Source organism: Crinia signifera, chromosome 19 (genome assembly GCF_055691185.1).
Source record: "Crinia signifera chromosome 19, ASM5569118v1, whole genome shotgun sequence".
NCBI lineage: Eukaryota > Metazoa > Chordata > Amphibia > Anura > Myobatrachidae > Crinia > Crinia signifera.
Window position 1 is genome coordinate 73,026,843 of NC_139226.1, and position 23,707 is coordinate 73,050,549.

Genomic DNA, 23,707 nt, shown 5'->3' on the forward strand with positions numbered 1-23,707 from the left:
TGGCTATTGTGTCTGTTTGACCTCTTCCAAATGTCAGTGCTGGCAATAAAAAGAAAAAATTTCCAATTTAAATAGCTAGAGAATAAAAACAATTTGCCAGTAATGTGAAAAAACCTACAGCACCTGGTGTTCCCATGCGGTCTCCCACCCAAGTACTAACCAGGCCCAACACTGCTTAGCTTCCAAGATCAGGCGAGATTGGGCCTATCCAATGTGGTATGGCTTTAGGTGAGATACAGGCACTTTTTTGCCCTCTTCTACTTCTATCACCAGGTAAGCTAATAAAAAAGTTTCCTAACTGTATTGGCTTACTGAAAAAAATCATGAGTTGGTAATGTAAAAAGACCTACAGGACATGTTATTAGCAGGGGGTCTTAAATTAAACTACTAAAGAGGCTCAACACTGTTTAGCTGCCAAAAGCAGTTGGAATTGGGCCTTAACAGTGTGGTAAGTCTTTAGGTGATGGCTATTGTGTCTGTTTGACCTCTTCCAAATGTCTGTGCTGGCAATAAAAAGAAAAAGTTTCCAATTTATATAGCTAGAGAATAATAACAATTTGCCAGTAATGTGAAAAAACTACAGCACCTGGTGTTCCCATGTGGTCTCCCACCCAAGTACTAACCAGGCCCAACACTGCTTAGCTTCCAAGATCAGGCGAGATTGGGCCTATCCAATGTGGTATGGCTTTAGGTGAGATACAGGCACTTTTTTGCCCTCTTCTACTTCTATCACCAGGTAAGCTAATAAAAAAGTTTCCTAACTGTATTGGCTTACTGAAAAAATCATGAGTTGGTAATGTAAAAAGACCTACAGGACATGATATTAGCAGGGGGTCTTAAATTAAACTACTAAAGAGGCTCAACACTGTTTAGCTGCCAAAAGCAGTTGGAATTGGGCCTAAACAGTGTGGTAAGTCTTTAGGTGATGGCTATTGTGTCTGTTTGACCTCTTCCAAATGTCAGTGCTGGCAATAAAAAGAAAAAGTTTCCAATTTAAATAGCTAGAGAATAAAAACAATTTGACAGTAATGTGAAAAAACCTACAGCACCTGGTGTACCCATGTGGTCTCGCACCCAAGTACTAAACAGGCCCAACACTGCTTAGCTTCCAAGATCAGACGAGATTGGGCCTATCCAATGTGGTATGGCTGTAGGTGAGATACAGGCACTTTTTTGCCCTCTTCTACTTCTATCACCAGGTAAGCTAATAAAAAAGTTTCCTAACTGTATTGGCTTACTGAAAAAAATCATGTGTTGGTAATGTAAAAAGATCTACAGGACATGATATTAGCAGGGGGTCTTAAATTAAACTACTAAAGAGGCTCAACACTGTTTAGCTGCCAAAAGCAGTTGGAATTGGGCCTAAACAGTGTGGTAAGTCTTTAGGTGATGGCTATTGTGTCTGTTTGACCTCTTCCAAATGTCTGTACTGGCAATAAAAAGAAAAAGTTTCCAATTTAAATAGCTAGAGAATAAAAACAATTTGCCAGTAATGTGAAAAAACCTACAGCACAAGGAGTTCCCATGTGGTCTCCCACCCAAGTACTAACCAGACCCAACACTGCTTAGCTTCCAATATCAGACAAGATTGGGCCTATCCAATGTTGTATGGCTGTAAGTGAGATACAGGCACTTTTTTGCCCTCTTCTACTTCTATCACCAGGTAAGCTAATAAAAAAGTTTCCTAACTGTATTGGCTTACTGAAAAAAATCATGTGTTGGTAATGTAAAAAGACCTACAGGACATTATATTAGCAGGGGGTCTTAAATTAAACTACTAAAGAGGCTCAGCACTGTTTAGCTGCCAAAAGCAGTTGGAATTGGGCCTAAACAGTGTGGTAAGTCTTTAGGTGATGGCTATTGTGTCTGTTTGACCTCTTCCAAATGTCTGTACTGGCAATAAAAAGAAAAAGTTTCCAATTTAAATAGCTAGAGAATAAAAACAATTTGCCAGTAATGTGAAAAAACCTACAGCACCTGGTGTTCCCATGTGGTCTCCCACCCAAGTACTAACCAGGCCCAACACTGCTTAGCTTCCAAGATCAGACGAGATTGGGCCTATCCAATGTGGTATGGCTGTAGGTGAGATACAGGCACTTTTTTGCCCTCTTCTACTTCTATCACCAGGTAAGCTAATACAAAAGTTTCCTAACTGTATTGGCTTACTGAAAAAATCATGTGTTGGTAATGTAAAAAGACCTACAGGACATGATATTAGCAGGGGGTCTTAAATTAAACTACTAAAGAGGCTCAACACTGTTTAGCTGCCAAAAGCAGTTGGAATTGGGCCTAAACAGTGTGGTAAGTCTTTAGGTGATGGCTATTGTGTCTGTTTGACCTCTTCCAAATGTCTGTACTGGCAATAAAAAGAAAAAGTTTCCAATTTAAATAGCTAGAGAATAAAAACAATTTGCCAGTAATGTGAAAAAACCTACAGCACCTGGTGTTCCCATGTGGTCTCCCACCCAAGTACTAAACAGGCCCAACACTGCTTAGCTTCCAAGATCAGACAAGATTGGGCCTATCCAATGTGGTATGGCTGTAGGTGAGATACAGGCACTTTTTTGCCCTCTTCTACTTCTATCACCAGGTAAGCTAATAAAAAAGTTTCCTAACTGTATTGGCTTACTGAAAAAATCATGTGTTGGTAATGTAAAAAGACCTACAGGACATGATATTAGCAGGGGGTCTTAAATTAAACTACTAAAGAGGCTCAACACTGTTTAGCTGCCAAAAGCAGTTGGAATTGGGCCTAAACAGTGTGGTAAGTCTTTAGGTGATGGCTATTGTGTCTGTTTGACCTCTTCCAAATGTCTGTACTGGCAATAAAAAGAAAAAGTTTCCAATTTAAATAGCTAGAGAATAAAAACAATTTGCCAGTAATGTGAAAAAACCTACAGCACCTGGTGTTCCCATGTGGTCTCCCACCCAAGTACTAACCAGGCACAACACTGCTTAGCTTCCAAGATCAGACGAGATTGGGCCTATCCAATGTGGTATGGCTGTAGGTGAGATACATGCACTTTTTTGCTCTCTTCTACTTCTTTCACCATGTAAGCTAATAAAAAAGTTTCCTAACTGTATTGGCTTACTGAAAAAAATCATGTGTTGGTAATGTAAAAAGACCTATAGGACATGATATTAGCAGGGGGTCTTAAATTAAACTACTAAAGAGACTCAACACTGTTTAGCTGCCAAAAGCAGTTGGAATTGGGCCTAAACAGTGTGGTAAGTCTTTAGGTGATGGCTATTGTGTCTGTTTGACCTCTTCCAAATGTCTGTACTGGCAATAAAAAGAAAAAGTTTCCAATTTAAATAGCTAGAGAATAAAAACAATTTGCCAGTAATGTGAAAAAACCTACAGCACCTGGTGTTCCCATGTCGTCTCCCACCCAAGTACTAACCAGGTCCAACACTGCTTAGCTTCCAAGATCAGACAAGATTGGGCCTATCCAATGTGGTATGGCTGTAGGTGAGATACAGGCACTTTTTTGCCCTCTTCTACTTCTATCACCAGGTAAGCTAATAAAAAAGTTTCCTAACTGTATTGGCTTCCTGAAAAAAATCATGTGTTGGTAATGTAAAAAGACCTACAGGACATTATATTAGCAGGGGGTCTTAAATTAAACTACTAAAGAGTCTCAACACTGTTTAGCTGCCAAAAGCAGTTGGAATTGGGCCTAAACAGTGTGGTAAGTCTTTAGGTGATGTCTATTGTGTCTGTTTGACCTCTTCCAAATGTCAGTGCTGGCAATAAAAAGAAAAAGTTTCCAATTTAAATAGCTAGAGAATAATAACAATTTGCCAGTAATGTGAAAAAACCTACAGCACCTGGTGTTCCCATGTGGTCTCCCACCCAAGTACTAACCAGGCCCAACACTGCTTAGCTTCCAAGATCAGACGAGATTGGGCCTATCCAATGTGGTATGGCTGTAGGTGAGATACAGGCACTTTTTTGCCCTCTTCTACTTCTATCACCAGGTAAGCTAATAAAAAAGTTTCCTAACTGTATTGGCTTACTGAAAAAAATCATGTGTTGGTAATGTAAAAAGACCTACAGGACATGATATTAGCAGGGGGTCTTAAATTAAACTACTAAAGAGGCTCAACACTGTTTAGCTGCCAAAAGCAGTTGGAATTGGGCCTAAACAGTGTGGTAAGTCTTTAGGTGATGGCTATTGTGTCTGTTTGACCTCTTCCAAATGTCAGTGCTGGCAATAAAAAGAAAAAGTTTCCAATTTAAATAGCTAGAGAATAAAAACAATTTGTCAGTAATGTGAAAAAACCTACAGCACCTGGTGTTCCCACGTGGTCTCCCACCCAAGTACTAACCAGGCCCAACACTGCTTAGCTTCCAAGATCAGACGAGATTGGGCCTATCCAATGTGGTATGGCTGTAGGTTAGCTACAGGCACTTTTTTGCCCTCTTCTACTTCTATCACCAGGTAAGCTAATAAAAAAGTTTCCTAACTGTATTGGCTTACTGAAAAAAATCATGAGTTGGTAATGTAAAAAGACCTACAGGACATGTTATTAGCAGGGGGTCTTAAATTAAACTACTAAAGAGGCTCAACACTGTTTAGCTGCCAAAAGCAGTTGGAATTGGGCCTTAACAGTGTGGTAAGTCTTTAGGTGATGGCTATTGTGTCTGTTTGACCTCTTCCAAATGTCTGTGCTGGCAATAAAAAGAAAAAGTTTCCAATTTAAATAGCTAGAGAATAATAACAATTTGCCAGTAATGTGAAAAAACCTACAGCACCTGGTGTTCCCATGTGGTCTCCCACCCAAGTACTAACCAGGCCCAACATTGCTTAGCTTCCAAGATCAGACGAGATTGGGACTATCCAATGTGGTATGGCTGTAGGTGAGATACAGGCACTTTTTTGCCCTCTTCTACTTCTATCACCAGGTAAGCTAATAAAAAAGTTTCATAACTGTATTGGCTTACTGAAAAAAATCATGAGTTGGTAATGTAAAAAAAACCTACAGGACATGTTATTAGCAGGGGGTCTTAAATTAAACTACTAAAGAGGCTCAACACTGTTTAGCTGCCAAAAGCAGTTGGAATTGGGCCTTAACAGTGTGGTAAGTCTTTAGGTGATGGCTATTGTGTCTGTTTGACCTCTTCCAAATGTCTGTGCTGGCAATAAAAAGAAAAAGTTTCCAATTTATATAGCTAGAGAATAATAACAATTTGCCAGTAATGTGAAAAAACCTACAGCACCTGGTGTTCCCATGTGGTCTCCCACCCAAGTACTAACCAGGAACAACACTGCTTAGCTTCCAAGATCAGGCGAGATTGGGCCTATCCAATGTGGTATGGCTGTAGGTGAGATACAGGCACTTTTTTGCCCTCTTCTACTTCTATCACCAGGTAAGCTAATAAAAAAGTTTCCTAACTGTATTGGCTTACTGAAAAAAATCATGAGTTGGTAATGTAAAAAGACCTACAGGACATGTTATTAGCAGGGGGTCTTAAATTAAACTACTAAAGAGGCTCAACACTGTTTAGCTGCCAAAAGCAGTTGGAATTGGGCCTTAACAGTGTGGTAAGTCTTTAGGTGATGGCTATTGTGTCTGTTTGACCTCTTCCAAATGTCTGTGCTGGCAATAAAAAGAAAAAGTTTCCAATTTAAATAGCTAGAGAATAATAACAATTTGCCAGTAATGTGAAAAAACCTACAGCACCTGGTGTTCACATGTGGTCTCCCACCCAAGTACTAACCAGGCCCAACACTGCTTAGCTTCCAAGATCAGACGAGATTGGGCCTATCCAATGTGGTATGGCTGTAGGCGAGATACAAGCACTTTTTTGCCCTCTTCTACTTCTATAACCAGGTAAGCTAATAAAAAAGTTTCCCAACTGTATTGTCTTACTGATAAAAATCATGTGTTGGTAATGTAAAAAGACCTACAGAACATGATATTAGCAGGGGGTCTTAAATTAAACTACCAAAGAGGCTCAACACTGTTTAGCTGCCAAAAGCAGTTGGAATTGGGCCTAAACAGTGTGGTAAGTCTTTAGGTGATGGCTATTGTGTCTGTTTGACCTCTTCCAAATGTCAGTGCTGGCAATAAAAAGAAAAAGTTTCCAATTTAAATAGCTAGAGAATAAAAACAATTTGACAGTAATGTGAAAAAACCTACAGCACCTGGTGTACGCATGTGGTCTCGCACCCAAGCATTAAACAGGCCCAACACTGCTTAGCTTCCAAGATCAGACGAGATTGGGCCTATCCAATGTGGTATGGCTGTAGGCGAGATACAAGCACTTTTTTGCCCTCTTCTACTTCTATAACCAGGTAAGCTAATAAAAAAGTTTCCCAACTGTATTGTCTTACTGATAAAAATCATGTGTTGGTAATGTAAAAAGATCTACAGGACATGATATTAGCAGGGGGTCTTAAATTAAACTACTAAAGAGGCTCAACACTGTTTAGCTGCCAAAAGCAGTTGGAATTGGGCCTAAACAGTGTGGTAAGTCTTTAGGTGATGGCTATTGTGTCTGTTTGACCTCTTCCAAATGTCTGTACTGGCAATAAAAAGAAAAAGTTTCCAATTTAAATAGCTAGAGAATAAAAACAATTTGCCAGTAATGTGAAAAAACCTACAGCACCTGGTGTTCCCATGTGGTCTCCCACCCAAGTACTAAACAGGCCCAACACTGCTTAGCTTCCAAGATCAGACAAGATTGGGCCTATCCAATGTGGTATGGCTGTAGGTGAGATACAGGCACTTTTTTGCCCTCTTCTACTTCTATCACCAGGTAAGCTAATAAAAAAGTTTCCTAACTGTATTGGCTTACTGAAAAAATCATGTGTTGGTAATGTAAAAAGACCTACAGGACATGATATTAGCAGGGGGTCTTAAATTAAACTACTAAAGAGGCTCAACACTGTTTAGCTGCCAAAAGCAGTTGGAATTGGGCCTAAACAGTGTGGTAAGTCTTTAGGTGATGGCTATTGTGTCTGTTTGACCTCTTCCAAATGTCTGTACTGGCAATAAAAAGAAAAAGTTTCCAATTTAAATAGCTAGAGAATAAAAACAATTTGCCAGTAATGTGAAAAAACCTACAGCACCTGGTGTTCCCATGTGGTCTCCCACCCAAGTACTAACCAGGCACAACACTGCTTAGCTTCCAAGATCAGACGAGATTGGGCCTATCCAATGTGGTATGGCTGTAGGTGAGATACATGCACTTTTTTGCTCTCTTCTACTTCTATCACCATGTAAGCTAATAAAAAAGTTTCCTAACTGTATTGGCTTACTGAAAAAAATCATGTGTTGGTAATGTAAAAAGACCTATAGGACATGATATTAGCAGGGGGTCTTAAATTAAACTACTAAAGAGACTCAACACTGTTTAGCTGCCAAAAGCAGTTGGAATTGGGCCTAAACAGTGTGGTAAGTCTTTAGGTGATGGCTATTGTGTCTGTTTGACCTCTTCCAAATGTCTGTACTGGCAATAAAAAGAAAAAGTTTCCAATTTAAATAGCTAGAGAATAAAAACAATTTGCCAGTAATGTGAAAAAACCTACAGCACCTGGTGTTCCCATGTCGTCTCCCACCCAAGTACTAACCATGTCCAACACTGCTTAGCTTCCAAGATCAGACGAGATTGGGCCTATCCAATGTGGTATGGCTGTAGGTGAGATACAGGCACTTTTTTGCCCTCTTCTACTTCTATCACCAGGTAAGCTAATAAAAAAGTTTCCTAACTGTATTGGCTTACTGAAAAAAATCATGTGTTGGTAATGTAAAAAGACCTACAGGACATGATATTAGCAGGGGGTCTTAAATTAAACTACTAAAGAGGCTCAACACTGTTTAGCTGCCAAAAGCAGTTGGAATTGGGCCTAAACAGTGTGGTAAGTCTTTTTTTTTTTTTTTAATTGAGTCTTTATTTAGTTTTCCAAATTATTAAAATACATACAAAATAACAGATACAATACATTACATTACACATCAGACACAACTACACTACATTCACATACACATACTTAGTCAGGGCTTGTGTTCTTTTTCTACATTTTGGGACTTACGCTATAAGATGAGGATACATCTGACTTAGTAAACGGACCCACTAAGATATCCTTCTGAGGGGGATTTTATTACTACCTATCAATTTCGTTAAATATGTTCTTTGCGACTTTAGTAGACATATACTGACACAACGCAATACCATTGTCTAAGCAAGACTTCTCTCTTTAGGGCCTATACCTCACTACCCATACAAACGAACAAATGTTAGCGCGATACTGCATTTAGAGCACTTTCTACTAATTGCTGGTTTTAGTGATAGCCACTATGAACAGAGTCCCGGGTGGGGCAGGTGTCTGTCTGCTAAACTGTTGACGAATCTTATTCCTATTCGCACAATATATAATGGACATGCTATCTGGCTACTGTACTATGATAACATATATCTATACCACTATTACCATAAAAAAAAAAAAAAAGACAAAAAGAGCAAACAACCCATGTTCTGTGCGAGTGCACAACCCCGCTCCCGAATATACTAAATACATTATGATATACAAAACAAAATATTATCCTTCAGGATTCAACTACATCCCTAAGTGCTTCTTTGGACTCCACCTGAGTCCCCTTAAACAGTGATCAATGGAGATCTAGTCCCCACAATTATTTATGCTACAAAAAATACACAATATATATTTAACACCCTCACTAACCCTTAAATTGATAATATACCGACTGGTGCCATACATTCCATATTGACTAAAATTTAGTGCTAAGGCCTTTGGAGGCATAATAATATTTCTCATGCTCAAAATTAGTGTTCACTAGATTTGTCCATTCTGTAAACAACGGACCTTCTTTCGCCATCCAGCAACGTGCCACTATAACTTTAGCTAGTGCCACAAGTTGCGTCAATAAAGAGCGAAATTCTTTAGTGCCAGTTTCCTCCTGCCACAACCCCATAATATAGTTGATATCCGATATAGCGGCTTGTGTCACCCCCAGATCTTTAAGGGCCATACCTACATTGTCCCAAAATCGGGCAACTTTATTACATTCTCTGATAAGGTGCCAAAATGTGGCACCGTTCGCCCCACACTTAGGACATCTGTCGTTGTCCGAACCTCCTATCTTCTTTAATTTAATCGGAGTCATATATGTCCTATGTAAAATATTAAACTGGACCTGTTGCACCCTAGTGGAATTTGTTGCTTTTTTGGGAAGGGCTAACATTATTGGCCAGTTATTTTCATTTATCTCAGATATATCTTGGGCCCAACTCAATCTTAATTGGCTGAGTCCATCATCCTGCGTGCATGCAAAGAGGAACTTATAAAGTTTCGCCACCGCTTTCCGCGTTGATATCTTCCTAAGGAACATCTTAACGGGAGTCTCACTTAACCATCCATCATTCTCTCTACCCCATCCGTTTAGAGCACTCCGCAGTTGGAGAAATCTATAAAACATGGACTGCGGTAGCTCATATTCCGCCTGGAGCTGAGAGAATGATTTGAGGGCCCTATCAAGATAGAACTGGCCTATTGGCTTACTGAAAAAAATCATGAGTTGGTAATGTAAAAAGACCTACAGGACATGTTATTAGCAGGGGGTCTTAAATTAAACTACTAAAGAGGCTCAACACTGTTTAGCTGCCAAAAGCAGTTGGAATTGGGCCTTAACAGTGTGGTAAGTCTTTAGGTGATGGCTATTGTGTCTGTTTGACCTCTTCCAAATGTCTGTGCTGGCAATAAAAAGAAAAAGTTTCCAATTTAAATAGCTAGAGAATAATAACAATTTGCCAGTAATGTGAAAAAACCTACAGCACCTGGTGTTCACATGTGGTCTCCCACCCAAGTACTAACCAGGCCCAACACTGCTTAGCTTCCAAGATCAGACGAGATTGGGCCTATCCAATGTGGTATGGCTGTAGGCGAGATACAAGCACTTTTTTGCCCTCTTCTACTTCTATAACCAGGTAAGCTAATAAAAAAGTTTCCCAACTGTATTGTCTTACTGATAAAAATCATGTGTTGGTAATGTAAAAAGACCTACAGAACATGATATTAGCAGGGCGTCTTAAATTAAACTACCAAAGAGGCTCAACACTGTTTAGCTGCCAAAAGCAGTTGGAATTGGGCCTAAACAGTGTGGTAAGTCTTTAGGTGATGGCTATTGTGTCTGTTTGACCTCTTCCAAATGTCAGTGCTGGCAATAAAAAGAAAAAATTTCCAATTTAAATAGCTAGAGAATAAAAACAATTTGCCAGTAATGTGAAAAAACCTACAGCACCTGGTGTTCCCATGTGGTCTCCCACCCAAGTACTAACCAGGCCCAACACTGCTTAGCTTCCAAGATCAGGCGAGATTGGGCCTATACAATGTGGTATGGCTTTAGGTGAGATACAGGCACTTTTTTGCCCTCTTCTACTTCTATCACCAGGTAAGCTAATAAAAAAGTTTCCTAACTGTATTGGCTTACTGAAAAAAATCATGAGTTGGTAATGTAAAAAAAACCTACAGGACATGTTATTAGCAGGGGGTCTTAAATTAAACTACTAAAGAGGCTCAACACTGTTTAGCTGCCAAAAGCAGTTGGAATTGGGCCTTAACAGTGTGGTAAGTCTTTAGGTGATGGCTATTGTGTCTGTTTGACCTCTTCCAAATGTCTGTGCTGGCAATAAAAAGAAAAAGTTTCCAATTTATATAGCTAGAGAATAATAACAATTTGCCAGTAATGTGAAAAAACCTACAGCACCTGGTGTTCCCATGTGGTCTCCCACCCAAGTACTAACCAGGAACAACACTGCTTAGCTTCCAAGATCAGGCGAGATTGGGCCTATCCAATGTGGTATGGCTGTAGGTGAGATACAGGCACTTTTTTGCCCTCTTCTACTTCTATCACCAGGTAAGCTAATAAAAAAGTTTCCTAACTGTATTGGCTTACTGAAAAAAATCATGAGTTGGTAATGTAAAAAGACCTACAGGACATGTTATTAGCAGGGGGTCTTAAATTAAACTACTAAAGAGGCTCAACACTGTTTAGCTGCCAAAAGCAGTTGGAATTGGGCCTTAACAGTGTGGTAAGTCTTTAGGTGATGGCTATTGTGTCTGTTTGACCTCTTCCAAATGTCTGTGCTGGCAATAAAAAGAAAAAGTTTCCAATTTAAATAGCTAGAGAATAATAACAATTTGCCAGTAATGTGAAAAAACCTACAGCACCTGGTGTTCACATGTGGTCTCCCACCCAAGTACTAACCAGGCACAACACTGCTTAGCTTCCAAGATCAGACGAGATTGGGCCTATCCAATGTGGTATGGCTGTAGGCGAGATACAAGCACTTTTTTGCCCTCTTCTACTTCTATAACCAGGTAAGCTAATAAAAAAGTTTCCCAACTGTATTGTCTTACTGATAAAAATCATGTGTTGGTAATGTAAAAAGACCTACAGAACATGATATTAGCAGGGGGTCTTAAATTAAACTACCAAAGAGGCTCAACACTGTTTAGCTGCCAAAAGCAGTTGGAATTGGGCCTAAACAGTGTGGTAAGTCTTTAGGTGATGGCTATTGTGTCTGTTTGACCTCTTCCAAATGTCTGTGCTGGCAATAAAAAGAAAACGTTTCCAATTTAAATAGCTAGAGAATAATAACAATTTGCCAGTAATGTGAAAAAACCTACAGCACCTGGTGTTCCCATGTGGTCTCCCACCCAAGTACTAACCAGGCCCAACACCGCTTAGCTTCCAAGATCAGACGAGATTGGGACTATCCAATGTGGTATGGCTGTAGGTGAGACACAGGCACTTTTTTGCCCTCTTCTACTTCTATCACCAGGTAAGCTAATAAAAAAGTTTCCTAACTGTATTGGCTTACTGAAAAAAATCATGTGTTGGTAATGTAAAAAGACCTAAAGGACATGTTATTAGCAGGGGGTCTTAAATTAAACTACTAAAGAGGCTCAACACTGTTTAGCTGCCAAAAGCAGTTGGAATTGGGCCTAAACAGTATGGTAAGTCTTTAGGTGATGGCTATTGTGTCTGTTTGACCTCTTCCAAATGTCAGTGCTGGCAATAAAAAGAAAAAATTTCCAATTTAAATAGCTAGAGAATAAAAACAATTTGCCAGTAATGTGAAAAAACCTACAGCACCTGGTGTTCCCATGCGGTCTCCCACCCAAGTACTAACCAGGCCCAACACTGCTTAGCTTCCAAGATCAGGCGAGATTGGGCCTATCCAATGTGGTATGGCTTTAGGTGAGATACAGGCACTTTTTTGCCCTCTTCTACTTCTATCACCAGGTAAGCTAATAAAAAAGTTTCCTAACTGTATTGGCTTACTGAAAAAAATCATGAGTTGGTAATGTAAAAAGACCTACAGGACATGTTATTAGCAGGGGGTCTTAAATTAAACTACTAAAGAGGCTCAACACTGTTTAGCTGCCAAAAGCAGTTGGAATTGGGCCTTAACAGTGTGGTAAGTCTTTAGGTGATGGCTATTGTGTCTGTTTGACCTCTTCCAAATGTCTGTGCTGGCAATAAAAAGAAAAAGTTTCCAATTTATATAGCTAGAGAATAATAACAATTTGCCAGTAATGTGAAAAAACTACAGCACCTGGTGTTCCCATGTGGTCTCCCACCCAAGTACTAACCAGGCCCAACACTGCTTAGCTTCCAAGATCAGGCGAGATTGGGCCTATCCAATGTGGTATGGCTGTAGGCGAGATACAAGCACTTTTTTGCCCTCTTCTACTTCTATAACCAGGTAAGCTAATAAAAAAGTTTCCCAACTGTATTGTCTTACTGATAAAAATCATGTGTTGGTAATGTAAAAAGACCTACAGGACATGATATTAGCAGGGGGTCTTAAATTAAACTACTAAAGAGGCTCAACACTGTTTAGCTGCCAAAAGCAGTTGGAATTGGGCCTAAACAGTGTGGTAAGTCTTTAGGTGATGGCTATTGTGTCTGTTTGACCTCTTCCAAATGTCAGTGCTGGCAATAAAAAGAAAAAGTTTCCAATTTAAATAGCTAGAGAATAAAAACAATTTGACAGTAATGTGAAAAAACCTACAGCACCTGGTGTACCCATGTGGTCTCGCACCCAAGTACTAAACAGGCCCAACACTGCTTAGCTTCCAAGATCAGACGAGATTGGGCCTATCCAATGTGGTATGGCTGTAGGTGAGATACAGGCACTTTTTTGCCCTCTTCTACTTCTATCACCAGGTAAGCTAATAAAAAAGTTTCCTAACTGTATTGGCTTACTGAAAAAAATCATGTGTTGGTAATGTAAAAAGATCTACAGGACATGATATTAGCAGGGGGTCTTAAATTAAACTACTAAAGAGGCTCAACACTGTTTAGCTGCCAAAAGCAGTTGGAATTGGGCCTAAACAGTGTGGTAAGTCTTTAGGTGATGGCTATTGTGTCTGTTTGACCTCTTCCAAATGTCTGTACTGGCAATAAAAAGAAAAAGTTTCCAATTTAAATAGCTAGAGAATAAAAACAATTTGCCAGTAATGTGAAAAAACCTACAGCACCTGGTGTTCCCATGTGGTCTCCCACCCAAGTACTAACCAGGCACAACACTGCTTAGCTTCCAAGATCAGACGAGATTGGGCCTATCCAATGTGGTATGGCTGTAGGCGAGATACAAGCACTTTTTTGCCCTCTTCTACTTCTATAACCAGGTAAGCTAATAAAAAAGTTTCCCAACTGTATTGTCTTACTGATAAAAATCATGTGTTGGTAATGTAAAAAGACCTACAGAACATGATATTAGCAGGGGGTCTTAAATTAAACTACCAAAGAGGCTCAACACTGTTTAGCTGCCAAAAGCAGTTGGAATTGGGCCTAAACAGTGTGGTAAGTCTTTAGGTGATGGCTATTGTGTCTGTTTGACCTCTTCCAAATGTCAGTGCTGGCAATAAAAAGAAAAAGTTTCCAATTTAAATAGCTAGAGAATAAAAACAATTTGACAGTAATGTGAAAAAACCTACAGCACCTGGTGTACGCATGTGGTCTCGCACCCAAGCATTAAACAGGCCCAACACTGCTTAGCTTCCAAGATCAGACGAGATTGGGCCTATCCAATGTGGTATGGCTGTAGGCGAGATACAAGCACTTTTTTGCCCTCTTCTACTTCTATAACCAGGTAAGCTAATAAAAAAGTTTCCCAACTGTATTGTCTTACTGATAAAAATCATGTGTTGGTAATGTAAAAAGATCTACAGGACATGATATTAGCAGGGGGTCTTAAATTAAACTACTAAAGAGGCTCAACACTGTTTAGCTGCCAAAAGCAGTTGGAATTGGGCCTAAACAGTGTGGTAAGTCTTTAGGTGATGGCTATTGTGTCTGTTTGACCTCTTCCAAATGTCTGTACTGGCAATAAAAAGAAAAAGTTTCCAATTTAAATAGCTAGAGAATAAAAACAATTTGCCAGTAATATGAAAAAACCTACAGCACCTGGTGTTCCCATGTGGTCTCCCACCCAAGTACTAACCAGGCCCAACACTGCTTAGCTTCCAAGATCAGACGAGATTGGGCCTATCCAATGTGGTATGGCTGTAGGTGAGATACAAGCACTTTTTTGCCCTCTTCTACTTCTATAACCAGGTAAGCTAATAAAAAAGTTTCCCAACTGTATTGTCTTACTGATAAAAATCATGTGTTGGTAATGTAAAAAGACCTACAGGACATGATATTAGCAGGGGGTCTTAAAGTAAACTACTAAAGAGGCTCAACACTGTTTAGCTGCCAAAAGCAGTTGGAATTGGGCCTTAACAGTGTGGTAAGTCTTTAGGTGATGGCTATTGTGTCTGTTTGACCTCTTCCAAATGTCTGTGCTGGCAATAAAAAGAAAACGTTTCCAATTTAAATAGCTAGAGAATAATAACAATTTGCCAGTAATGTGAAAAAACCTACAGCACCTGGTGTTCCCATGTGGTCTCCCACCCAAGTACTAACCAGGCCCAACACCGCTTAGCTTCCAAGATCAGACGAGATTGGGACTATCCAATGTGGTATGGCTGTAGGTGAGACACAGGCACTTTTTTGCCCTCTTCTACTTCTATCACCAGGTAAGCTAATAAAAAAGTTTCCTAACTGTATTGGCTTACTGAAAAAAATCATGTGTTGGTAATGTAAAAAGACCTACAGGACATGTTATTAGCAGGGGGTCTTAAATTAAACTACTAAAGAGGCTCAACACTGTTTAGCTGCCAAAAGCAGTTGGAATTGGGCCTAAACAGTGTGGTAAGTCTTTAGGTGATGGCTATTGTGTCTGTTTGACCTCTTCCAAATGTCAGTGCTGGCAATAAAAAGAAAAAATTTCCAATTTAAATAGCTAGAGAATAAAAACAATTTGCCAGTAATGTGAAAAAACCGACAGCACCTGGTGTTCCCATGCGGTCTCCCACCCAAGTACTAACCAGGCCCAACACTGCTTAGCTTCCAAGATCAGGCGAGATTGGGCCTATCCAATGTGGTATGGCTTTAGGTGAGATACAGGCACTTTTTTGCCCTCTTCTACTTCTATCACCAGGTAAGCTAATAAAAAAGTTTCCTAACTGTATTGGCTTACTGAAAAAAATCATGAGTTGGTAATGTAAAAAGACCTACAGGACATGTTATTAGCAGGGGGTCTTAAATTAAACTACTAAAGAGGCTCAACACTGTTTAGCTGCCAAAAGCAGTTGGAATTGGGCCTTAACAGTGTGGTAAGTCTTTAGGTGATGGCTATTGTGTCTGTTTGACCTCTTCCAAATGTCTGTGCTGGCAATAAAAAGAAAAAGTTTCCAATTTATATAGCTAGAGAATAATAACAATTTGCCAGTAATGTGAAAAAACTACAGCACCTGGTGTTCCCATGTGGTCTCCCACCCAAGTACTAACCAGGCCCAACACTGCTTAGCTTCCAAGATCAGGCGAGATTGGGCCTATCCAATGTGGTATGGCTTTAGGTGAGATACAGGCACTTTTTTGCCCTCTTCTACTTCTATCACCAGGTAAGCTAATAAAAAAGTTTCCTAACTGTATTGGCTTACTGAAAAAATCATGAGTTGGTAATGTAAAAAGACCTACAGGACATGTTATTAGCAGGGGGTCTTAAATTAAACTACTAAAGAGGCTCAACACTGTTTAGCTGCCAAAAGCAGTTGGAATTGGGCCTTAACAGTGTGGTAATTCTTTAGGTGATGGCTATTGTGTCTGTTTGACCTCTTCCAAATGTCTGTGCTGGCAATAAAAAGAAAAAGTTTCCAATTTAAATAGCTAGAGAATAAAAACAATTTGCCAGTAATGTGAAAAAACCTACAGCACCTGGTGTTCCCATGTGGTCTCCCACCCAAGTACTAACCAGGCCCAACACTGCTTAGCTTCCAAGATCAGACGAGATTGGGCCTATCCAATGTGGTATGGCTGTAGGCGAGATACAAGCACTTTTTTGCCCTCTTCTACTTCTATAACCAGGTAAGCTAATAAAAAAGTTTCCCAACTGTATTGTCTTACTGATAAAAATCATGTGTTGGTAATGTAAAAAGACCTACAGGACATGATATTAGCAGGGGGTCTTAAATTAAACTACTAAAGAGGCTCAACACTGTTTAGCTGCCAAAAGCAGTTGGAATTGGGCCTAAACAGTGTGGTAAGTCTTTAGGTGATGGCTATTGTGTCTGTTTGACCTCTTCCAAATGTCAGTGCTGGCAATAAAAAGAAAAAGTTTCCAATTTAAATAGCTAGAGAATAAAAACAATTTGACAGTAATGTGAAAAAACCTACAGCACCTGGTGTACCCATGTGGTCTCGCACCCAAGTACTAAACAGGCCCAACACTGCTTAGCTTCCAAGATCAGACGAGATTGGGCCTATCCAATGTGGTATGGCTGTAGGTGAGATACAGGCACTTTTTTGCCCTCTTCTACTTCTATCACCAGGTAAGCTAATAAAAAAGTTTCCTAACTGTATTGGCTTACTGAAAAAAATCATGTGTTGGTAATGTAAAAAGATCTACAGGACATGATATTAGCAGGGGGTCTTAAATTAAACTACTAAAGAGGCTCAACACTGTTTAGCTGCCAAAAGCAGTTGGAATTGGGCCTAAACAGTGTGGTAAGTCTTTAGGTGATGGCTATTGTGTCTGTTTGACCTCTTCCAAATGTCTGTACTGGCAATAAAAAGAAAAAGTTTCCAATTTAAATAGCTAGAGAATAAAAACAATTTGCCAGTAATGTGAAAAAACCTACAGCACCTGGTGTTCCCATGTGGTCTCCCACCCAAGTACTAACCAGACCCAACACTGCTTAGCTTGCAATATCAGACAAGATAGGGCCTATCCAATGTTGTATGGCTGTAAGTGAGATACAGGCACTTTTTTGCCCTCTTCTACTTCTATCACCAGGTAAGCTAATAAAAAAGTTTCCTAACTGTATTGGCTTACTGAAAAAAATCATGTGTTGGTAATGTAAAAAGACCTACAGGACATTATATTAGCAGGGGGTGTTAAATTAAACTACTAAAGAGGCTCAGCACTGTTTAGCTGCCAAAAGCAGTTGGAATTGGGCCTAAACAGTGTGGTAAGTCTTTAGGTGATGGCTATTGTGTCTGTTTGACCTCTTCCAAATGTCTGTACTGGCAATAAAAAGAAAAAGTTTCCAATTTAAATAGCTAGAGAATAAAAACAATTTGCCAGTAATGTGAAAAAACCTACAGCACCTGGTGTTCCCATGTGGTCTCCCACCCAAGTACTAACCAGGCCCAACACTGCTTAGCTTCCAAGATCAGACGAGATTGGGCCTATCCAATGTGGTATGGCTGTAGGTGAGATACAGGCACTTTTTTGCCCTCTTCTACTTCTATCACCAGGTAAGCTAATAAAAAAGTTTCCTAACTGTATTGGCTTACTGAAAAAATCATGTGTTGGTAATGTAAAAAGACCTACAGGACATGATATTAGCAGGGGGTCTTAAATTAAACTACTAAAGAGGCTCAACACTGTTTAGCTGCCAAAAGCAGTTGGAATTGGGCCTAAACAGTGTGGTAAGTCTTTAGGTGATGGCTATTGTGTCTGTTTGACCTCTTCCAAATGTCTGTACTGGCAATAAAAAGAAAAAGTTTCCAATTTAAATAGCTAGAGAATAAAAACAATTTGCCAGTAATGTGAAAAAACCTACAGCACCTGGTGTTCCCATGTGGTCTCCCACCCAAGTACTAAACAGGCCCAACACTGCTTAGCTTCCAAGATCAGACAAGATTGGGCCTATCCAATGTGGTATGGCTGTAGGTGAGATACAGGCACTTTTTTGCCCTCTTCTACTTCTATCACCAGGTAAGCTAATAAAAAAGTTTCCTAACTGTATTGGCTTACTGAAAAAATCATGTGTTGGTAATGTAAAAAGACCTACAGGACATGATATTAGCAGGGGGTCTTAAATTAAACTACTAAAGAGGCTCAACACTGTTTAGCTGCCAAAAGCAGTTGGAATTGGGCCTAAACAGTGTGGTAAGTCTTTAGGTGTTGGCTATTGTGTCTGTTTGACCTCTTCCAAATGTCTGTACTGGCAATAAAAAGAAAAAGTTTCCAATTTAAATAGCTAGAGAATAAAAACAATTTGCCAGTAATGTGAAAAAACCTACAGCACCTGGTGTTCCCATGTGGTCTCCCACCCAAGTACTAACCAGGCACAACACTGCTTAGCTTCCAAGATCAGACGAGATTGGGCCTATCCAATGTGGTATGGCTGTAGGTGAGATACATGCACTTTTTTGCTCTCTTCTACTTCTATCACCATGAAAGCTAATAAAAAAGTTTCCTAACTGTATTGGCTTACTGAAAAAAATCATGTGTTGGTAATGTAAAAAGACCTATAGGACATGATATTAGCAGGGGGTCTTAAATTAAACTACTAAAGAGACTCAACACTGTTTAGCTGCCAAAAGCAGTTGGAATTGGGCCTAAACAGTGTGGTAAGTCTTTAGGTGATGGCTATTGTGTCTGTTTGACCTCTTCCAAATGTCTGTACTGGCAATAAAAAGAAAAAGTTTCCAATTTAAATAGCTAGAGAATAAAAACAATTTGCCAGTAATGTGAAAAAACCTACAGCACCTGGTGTTCCCATGTCGTCTCCCACCCAAGTACTAACCAGGTCCAACACTGCTTAGCTTCCAAGATCAGACAAGATTGGGCCTATCCAATGTGGTATGGCTGTAGGTGAGATACAGGCACTTTTTTGCCCTCTTCTACTTCTATCACCAGGTAAGCTAATAAAAAAGTTTCCTAACTGTATTGGCTTCCTGAAAAAAATCATGTGTTGGTAATGTAAAAAGACCTACAGGACATTATATTAGCAGGGGGTCTTAAATTAAACTACTAAAGAGTCTCAACACTGTTTAGCTGCCAAAAGCAGTTGGAATTGGGCCTAAACAGTGTGGTAAGTCTTTAGGTGATGGCTATTGTGTCTGTTTGACCTCTTCCAAATGTCAGTGCTGGCAATAAAAAGAAAAAGTTTCCAATTTAAATAGCTAGAGAATAATAACAATTTGCCAGTAATGTGAAAAAACATACAGCACCTGGTGTTCCCATGTGGTCTCCCACCAAAGTACTAACCAGGCCCAACACTGCTTAGCTTCCAAGATCAGACGAGATTGGGCCTATCCAATGTGGTATGGCTGTAGGTAAGATACAGGCACTTTTTTGCTCTCTTCTACTTCTATCACCATGTAAGCTAATAAAAAAGTTTCCCAACTGTATTGTCTTACTGAAAAAAATCATGTGTTGGTAATGTAAAAAGACCTACATGACATGATATTAGCAGGGGGTCTTAAATTAAACTACTAAAGAGGCTCAACACTGTTTAGCTGCCAAAAGCAGTTGGAATTGGGCCTAAACAGTGTGGTAAGTCTTTAGGTGATGGCTATTGTGTCTGTTTGACCTCTTCCAAATGTCTGTAATGGCAATAAAAAGAAAAAGTTTCCAATTTAAATAGCTAGAGAATAAAAACAATTTGCCAGTAATGTGAAAAAACCTACAGCACCTGGTGTTCCCAAGTGGTCTCCCACCCAAATACTAACCAGGCCCAACACTGCTTAGCTTCCAAGATCAGACAAGATTGGGCCTATCCAATGTGGTATGGCTGTAGGTGAGATACAGGCACTTTTTTGCCCTCTTCTACTTCTATCACCAGGTAAGCTAATAAAAAAGTTTCCTAACTGTATTGGCTTACTGAAAAAAATCATGTGTTGGTAATGTAAAAAGACCTACAGGACATGATATTAGCAGGGGGTCTTAAATTAAACTACTAAAGAGGCTCAACACTGTTTAGCTGCCAAAAGCAGTTGGAATTGGGCCTAAACAGTGTGGTAAGTCTTTAGGTGATGGCTATTGTGTCTGTTTGACCTCTTCCAAATGTCAGTGCTGGCAATAAAAAGAAAAAGTTTCCAATTTAAATAGCTAGAGAATAAAAACAATTTGCCAGTAATGTGAAAAAACCTACAGCACCTGGTGTTCCCACGTGGTCTCCCACCCAAGTACTAACCAGGCCCAACACTGCTTAGCTTCCAAGATCAGACGAGATTGGGCCTATCCAATGTGGTATGGCTGTAGGTTAGATACAGGCACTTTTTTGCCCTCTTCTACTTCTATCACCAGGTAAGCTAATAAAAAAGTTTCCTAACTGTATTGGCTTACTGAAAAAAATCATGAGTTGGTAATGTAAAAAGACCTACAGGACATGTTATTAGCAGGGGGTCTTAAATTAAACTACTAAAGAGGCTCAACACTGTTTAGCTGCCAAAAGCAGTTGGAATTGGGCCTAAACAGTATGGTAAATCTTTAGGTGATGGCTATTGTGTCTGTTTGACCTCTTCCAAATGTCAGTGCTGGCAATAAAAAGAAAATTTTTTAAATTTAAATAGCTAGAGAATAAAAACAATTTGCCAGTAATGTGAAAAAACCTACAGCACCTGGTGTTCCCATGTGGTCTCCCACCCAAGTACTAACCAGGCCCAACACTGCTTAGCTTCCAAGATCAGACGAGATTGGGCCTATCCAATGTGGTATGGCTGTAGGTGAGATACAAGCACTTTTTTGCCCTCTTCTACTTCTATAACCAGGTAAGCTAATAAAAAAGTTTCCCAACTGTATTGTCTTACTGATAAAAATCATGTGTTGGTAATGTAAAAAGACCTACAGGACATGATATTAGCAGGGGGTCTTAAATTAAACTACTAAAGAGGCTCAACACTGTTTAGCTGCCAAAAGCAGTTGGAATTGGGCCTAAACAGTGTGGTAAGTCTATAGGTGATGGCTATTGTGTCTGTTTGACCTCTTCCAAATGTCTGTACTGGCAATAAAAAGAAAAAGTTTCCAATTTAAATAGCTAGAGAATAAAAACAATTTGCCAGTAATGTGAAAAAACCTACAGCACCTGGTGTTCCCATGTGGTCTCCCACCCAAGTACTAACCAGGCCCAACACTGCTTAGCTTCCAAGATCAGACGAGATTTGGCCTATCCAATGTGGTATGGCTGTAAGTGAGATACAGGCACTTTTTTGTCCTCTTCTACTTCTATCACCAGGTAAGTTAATAAAAAAGTTTCCTAACTGTATTGGCTTACTGAAAAAAATCATGTGTTGGTAATGTAAAAAGACCTACAGGACATTATATTAGCAGGGGGTCTTAAATTAAACTACTAAAGAGGCTCAGCACTGTTTAGCTGCCAAAAGCAGTTGGAATTGGGCCTAAACAGTGTGGTAAGTCTTTAGGTGATGGCTATTGTGTCTGTTTGACCTCTTCCAAATGTCAGTGCTGGCAATAAAAAGAAAAAGTTTCCAATTTAAATAGCTAGAGAATAAAAACAATTTGCCAGTAATGTGAAAAAACCTACAGCACCTGGTGTTCCCATGTGGTCTCCCACCCAAGTTCTAACCAGGCCCAACACTGCTTAGCTTCCAAGATCAGACGAGATTGGGCCTATCCAATGTGGTATGGCTGTAGGTGAGATACACACACTTTTTTGCCCTCTTCTACTTCTATCACCAGGTAAGCTAATAAAAAAGTTTCCTAACTGTATTGGCTTACTGAAAAAAATCATGAGTTGGTAATGTAAAAAGACCTACAGGACATGTTATTAGCAGGGGGTCTTAAATTAAACTACTAAAGAGGCTCAACACTGTTTAGCTGCCAAAAGCAGTTGGAATTGGGCCTTAACAGTGTGGTAAGTCTTTAGGTGATGGCTATTGTGTCTGTTTGAACTCTTCCAAATGTCTGCGCTGGCAATAAAAAGAAAAAGTTTCCAATTTAAATAGCTAGAGAATAATAACAAATTGCAAGTAAGGTAAAAAAACCTACAGCACCTGGTGTTCTCATGTGGTCTCCCACCCAAGTACTAACCAGGTCCAACACTGCTTAGCTTCCAAGATCAGACGAGATTGGGCCTATCCAATGTGGTATGGCTGTAGGTGAGATACAGGCACTTTTTTACTCTCTTCTACTTCTATCACCATGTAAGCTAATAAAAAAGTTTCCCAACTGTATTGTCTTACTGAAAAAAATCATGTGTTGGTAATGTAAAAAGACCTACATGACATGATATTAGCAGGGGGTCTTAAATTAAACTACTAAAGAGGCTCAACACTGTTTAGCTGCAAAAAGCAGTTGGAATTGGGCCTAAACAGTGTGGTAAGTCTTTAGGTGATGGCTATTGTGTCTGTTTGACCTCTTCCAAATGTCTGTAATGGCAATAAAAAGAAAAAGTTTCCAATTTAAATAGCTAGAGAATAAAAACAATTTGCCAGTAATGTGAAAAAACCTACAGCACCTGGTGTTCCCATGTGGTCTCCCACCCAAATACTAACCAGGCCCAACACTGCTTAGCTTCCAAGATCAGACGAGATTGGGCCTATCCAATGTGGTATGGCTGTAGGTGAGATACAGGCACTTTTTTGCCCTCTTCTACTTCTATCACCAGGTAAGCTAATAAAAAAGTTTCCTAACTGTATTGGCTTACTGAAAAAAATCATGTGTTGGTAATGTAAAAGACCTACCGGACATTATATTAGCAGGGGGTCTTAAATTAAACTACTAAAGAGGCTCAACACTGTTTAGCTGCCAAAAGCAGTTGGAATTGGGCCTAAACAGTATGGTAAGTCTTTAGGTGATGGCTATTGTGTCTGTTTGACCTCTTCCAAATGTCAGTGCTGGCAATAAAAAGAAAAAATTTCCAATTTAAATAGCTAGAGAATAAAAACAATTTGCCAGTAATGTGAAAAAACCTACAGCACCTGGTGTTCCCATGTGGTCTCCCACCCAAGTACTAACCAGGACCAACACTGCTTAGCTTCCAAGATCAGACGAGATTGGGCCTATCCAATGTGGTATGGCTGTAGGTGAGATACAAGCACTTTTTTGCCCTCTTCTACTTCTATAACCAGGTAAGCTAATAAAAAAGTTTCCCAACTGTATTGTCTCACTGATAAAAATCATGTGTTGGTAATGTAAAAAGACCTACAGGACATGATATTAGCAGGGGGTCTTAAATTAAACTACTAAAGAGGCTCAACACTGTTTAGCTGCCAAAAGCAGTTGGAATTGGGCCTAAACAGTGTGGTAAGTCTTTAGGTGATGGCTATTGTGTCTGTTTGACCTCTTCCAAATGTCTGTACTGGCAATAAAAAGAAAAAGTTTCCAATTTAAATAGCTAGAGAATAAAAACAATTTGCCAGTAATGTGAAA

At 39.6% G+C, this 23,707-nt stretch overlaps 28 non-coding genes and 19 pseudogenes across 28 annotated transcripts; all 47 read right to left on the bottom strand.

Moving 5' to 3' along the window:
* Positions 1-111: 111 nt before the first annotated feature.
* Positions 112-230, bottom strand: LOC146043895 (5S ribosomal RNA; annotated as a pseudogene).
* A 344-nt stretch (positions 231-574) lies between these two features.
* LOC146044044 (5S ribosomal RNA) lies at positions 575-693 on the bottom strand (annotated as a pseudogene).
* Positions 694-1,037: 344 nt separating this feature from the next.
* LOC146044136 (5S ribosomal RNA) lies at positions 1,038-1,156 on the bottom strand (annotated as a pseudogene).
* A 345-nt stretch (positions 1,157-1,501) lies between these two features.
* Positions 1,502-1,620, bottom strand: LOC146044332 (5S ribosomal RNA; annotated as a pseudogene).
* Positions 1,621-1,965: 345 nt separating this feature from the next.
* On the bottom strand, positions 1,966-2,084 carry LOC146043585 (5S ribosomal RNA). The gene has a single exon (XR_014464577.1). It is a non-coding gene; the product is annotated as a 5S ribosomal RNA (ribosomal RNA).
* Positions 2,085-2,428: 344 nt separating this feature from the next.
* Positions 2,429-2,547, bottom strand: LOC146043550 (5S ribosomal RNA). Its single transcript, XR_014464541.1, has one exon. It is a non-coding gene; the product is annotated as a 5S ribosomal RNA (ribosomal RNA).
* A 344-nt stretch (positions 2,548-2,891) lies between these two features.
* Positions 2,892-3,010, bottom strand: LOC146043434 (5S ribosomal RNA). The gene has a single exon (XR_014464427.1). It is a non-coding gene; the product is annotated as a 5S ribosomal RNA (ribosomal RNA).
* A 345-nt stretch (positions 3,011-3,355) lies between these two features.
* Positions 3,356-3,474, bottom strand: LOC146044070 (5S ribosomal RNA; annotated as a pseudogene).
* Positions 3,475-3,819: 345 nt separating this feature from the next.
* LOC146043597 (5S ribosomal RNA) lies at positions 3,820-3,938 on the bottom strand. The gene has a single exon (XR_014464589.1). It is a non-coding gene; the product is annotated as a 5S ribosomal RNA (ribosomal RNA).
* A 345-nt stretch (positions 3,939-4,283) lies between these two features.
* LOC146044571 (5S ribosomal RNA) lies at positions 4,284-4,402 on the bottom strand. The gene has a single exon (XR_014465007.1). It is a non-coding gene; the product is annotated as a 5S ribosomal RNA (ribosomal RNA).
* A 345-nt stretch (positions 4,403-4,747) lies between these two features.
* On the bottom strand, positions 4,748-4,866 carry LOC146044067 (5S ribosomal RNA). The gene has a single exon (XR_014464820.1). It is a non-coding gene; the product is annotated as a 5S ribosomal RNA (ribosomal RNA).
* Positions 4,867-5,212: 346 nt separating this feature from the next.
* Positions 5,213-5,331, bottom strand: LOC146044148 (5S ribosomal RNA; annotated as a pseudogene).
* A 345-nt stretch (positions 5,332-5,676) lies between these two features.
* Positions 5,677-5,795, bottom strand: LOC146043237 (5S ribosomal RNA). The gene has a single exon (XR_014464230.1). It is a non-coding gene; the product is annotated as a 5S ribosomal RNA (ribosomal RNA).
* A 345-nt stretch (positions 5,796-6,140) lies between these two features.
* LOC146044345 (5S ribosomal RNA) lies at positions 6,141-6,259 on the bottom strand (annotated as a pseudogene).
* Positions 6,260-6,604: 345 nt separating this feature from the next.
* LOC146043551 (5S ribosomal RNA) lies at positions 6,605-6,723 on the bottom strand. Its single transcript, XR_014464542.1, has one exon. It is a non-coding gene; the product is annotated as a 5S ribosomal RNA (ribosomal RNA).
* Positions 6,724-7,067: 344 nt separating this feature from the next.
* LOC146043436 (5S ribosomal RNA) lies at positions 7,068-7,186 on the bottom strand. Its single transcript, XR_014464428.1, has one exon. It is a non-coding gene; the product is annotated as a 5S ribosomal RNA (ribosomal RNA).
* Positions 7,187-7,531: 345 nt separating this feature from the next.
* Positions 7,532-7,650, bottom strand: LOC146044114 (5S ribosomal RNA; annotated as a pseudogene).
* Positions 7,651-9,793: 2,143 nt separating this feature from the next.
* LOC146043238 (5S ribosomal RNA) lies at positions 9,794-9,912 on the bottom strand. Its single transcript, XR_014464231.1, has one exon. It is a non-coding gene; the product is annotated as a 5S ribosomal RNA (ribosomal RNA).
* Positions 9,913-10,257: 345 nt separating this feature from the next.
* On the bottom strand, positions 10,258-10,376 carry LOC146043959 (5S ribosomal RNA; annotated as a pseudogene).
* A 346-nt stretch (positions 10,377-10,722) lies between these two features.
* Positions 10,723-10,841, bottom strand: LOC146044149 (5S ribosomal RNA; annotated as a pseudogene).
* Positions 10,842-11,186: 345 nt separating this feature from the next.
* On the bottom strand, positions 11,187-11,305 carry LOC146043881 (5S ribosomal RNA; annotated as a pseudogene).
* Positions 11,306-11,650: 345 nt separating this feature from the next.
* Positions 11,651-11,769, bottom strand: LOC146044674 (5S ribosomal RNA). The gene has a single exon (XR_014465111.1). It is a non-coding gene; the product is annotated as a 5S ribosomal RNA (ribosomal RNA).
* Positions 11,770-12,114: 345 nt separating this feature from the next.
* Positions 12,115-12,233, bottom strand: LOC146043896 (5S ribosomal RNA; annotated as a pseudogene).
* Positions 12,234-12,577: 344 nt separating this feature from the next.
* LOC146043714 (5S ribosomal RNA) lies at positions 12,578-12,696 on the bottom strand. Its single transcript, XR_014464705.1, has one exon. It is a non-coding gene; the product is annotated as a 5S ribosomal RNA (ribosomal RNA).
* Positions 12,697-13,041: 345 nt separating this feature from the next.
* On the bottom strand, positions 13,042-13,160 carry LOC146044137 (5S ribosomal RNA; annotated as a pseudogene).
* Positions 13,161-13,505: 345 nt separating this feature from the next.
* On the bottom strand, positions 13,506-13,624 carry LOC146043685 (5S ribosomal RNA). The gene has a single exon (XR_014464677.1). It is a non-coding gene; the product is annotated as a 5S ribosomal RNA (ribosomal RNA).
* Positions 13,625-13,969: 345 nt separating this feature from the next.
* On the bottom strand, positions 13,970-14,088 carry LOC146044346 (5S ribosomal RNA; annotated as a pseudogene).
* A 345-nt stretch (positions 14,089-14,433) lies between these two features.
* On the bottom strand, positions 14,434-14,552 carry LOC146043609 (5S ribosomal RNA). Its single transcript, XR_014464601.1, has one exon. It is a non-coding gene; the product is annotated as a 5S ribosomal RNA (ribosomal RNA).
* Positions 14,553-14,897: 345 nt separating this feature from the next.
* LOC146044675 (5S ribosomal RNA) lies at positions 14,898-15,016 on the bottom strand. The gene has a single exon (XR_014465112.1). It is a non-coding gene; the product is annotated as a 5S ribosomal RNA (ribosomal RNA).
* Positions 15,017-15,361: 345 nt separating this feature from the next.
* Positions 15,362-15,480, bottom strand: LOC146044117 (5S ribosomal RNA; annotated as a pseudogene).
* Positions 15,481-15,824: 344 nt separating this feature from the next.
* Positions 15,825-15,943, bottom strand: LOC146044045 (5S ribosomal RNA; annotated as a pseudogene).
* A 344-nt stretch (positions 15,944-16,287) lies between these two features.
* On the bottom strand, positions 16,288-16,406 carry LOC146044692 (5S ribosomal RNA). Its single transcript, XR_014465128.1, has one exon. It is a non-coding gene; the product is annotated as a 5S ribosomal RNA (ribosomal RNA).
* A 345-nt stretch (positions 16,407-16,751) lies between these two features.
* On the bottom strand, positions 16,752-16,870 carry LOC146044138 (5S ribosomal RNA; annotated as a pseudogene).
* A 345-nt stretch (positions 16,871-17,215) lies between these two features.
* Positions 17,216-17,334, bottom strand: LOC146044361 (5S ribosomal RNA; annotated as a pseudogene).
* A 345-nt stretch (positions 17,335-17,679) lies between these two features.
* Positions 17,680-17,798, bottom strand: LOC146043621 (5S ribosomal RNA). The gene has a single exon (XR_014464613.1). It is a non-coding gene; the product is annotated as a 5S ribosomal RNA (ribosomal RNA).
* A 344-nt stretch (positions 17,799-18,142) lies between these two features.
* LOC146043552 (5S ribosomal RNA) lies at positions 18,143-18,261 on the bottom strand. Its single transcript, XR_014464544.1, has one exon. It is a non-coding gene; the product is annotated as a 5S ribosomal RNA (ribosomal RNA).
* A 344-nt stretch (positions 18,262-18,605) lies between these two features.
* Positions 18,606-18,724, bottom strand: LOC146043438 (5S ribosomal RNA). Its single transcript, XR_014464430.1, has one exon. It is a non-coding gene; the product is annotated as a 5S ribosomal RNA (ribosomal RNA).
* A 345-nt stretch (positions 18,725-19,069) lies between these two features.
* Positions 19,070-19,188, bottom strand: LOC146044071 (5S ribosomal RNA; annotated as a pseudogene).
* Positions 19,189-19,533: 345 nt separating this feature from the next.
* On the bottom strand, positions 19,534-19,652 carry LOC146043255 (5S ribosomal RNA). Its single transcript, XR_014464249.1, has one exon. It is a non-coding gene; the product is annotated as a 5S ribosomal RNA (ribosomal RNA).
* Positions 19,653-19,997: 345 nt separating this feature from the next.
* On the bottom strand, positions 19,998-20,116 carry LOC146043696 (5S ribosomal RNA). The gene has a single exon (XR_014464688.1). It is a non-coding gene; the product is annotated as a 5S ribosomal RNA (ribosomal RNA).
* Positions 20,117-20,461: 345 nt separating this feature from the next.
* On the bottom strand, positions 20,462-20,580 carry LOC146044572 (5S ribosomal RNA). The gene has a single exon (XR_014465008.1). It is a non-coding gene; the product is annotated as a 5S ribosomal RNA (ribosomal RNA).
* A 345-nt stretch (positions 20,581-20,925) lies between these two features.
* On the bottom strand, positions 20,926-21,044 carry LOC146043633 (5S ribosomal RNA). Its single transcript, XR_014464625.1, has one exon. It is a non-coding gene; the product is annotated as a 5S ribosomal RNA (ribosomal RNA).
* A 345-nt stretch (positions 21,045-21,389) lies between these two features.
* On the bottom strand, positions 21,390-21,508 carry LOC146043497 (5S ribosomal RNA). Its single transcript, XR_014464490.1, has one exon. It is a non-coding gene; the product is annotated as a 5S ribosomal RNA (ribosomal RNA).
* Positions 21,509-21,853: 345 nt separating this feature from the next.
* On the bottom strand, positions 21,854-21,972 carry LOC146043666 (5S ribosomal RNA). Its single transcript, XR_014464658.1, has one exon. It is a non-coding gene; the product is annotated as a 5S ribosomal RNA (ribosomal RNA).
* A 345-nt stretch (positions 21,973-22,317) lies between these two features.
* LOC146044909 (5S ribosomal RNA) lies at positions 22,318-22,436 on the bottom strand. Its single transcript, XR_014465346.1, has one exon. It is a non-coding gene; the product is annotated as a 5S ribosomal RNA (ribosomal RNA).
* A 345-nt stretch (positions 22,437-22,781) lies between these two features.
* Positions 22,782-22,900, bottom strand: LOC146043161 (5S ribosomal RNA). Its single transcript, XR_014464154.1, has one exon. It is a non-coding gene; the product is annotated as a 5S ribosomal RNA (ribosomal RNA).
* A 344-nt stretch (positions 22,901-23,244) lies between these two features.
* LOC146043211 (5S ribosomal RNA) lies at positions 23,245-23,363 on the bottom strand. Its single transcript, XR_014464205.1, has one exon. It is a non-coding gene; the product is annotated as a 5S ribosomal RNA (ribosomal RNA).
* Between the last annotated feature and the right edge of the window lie 344 nt (positions 23,364-23,707).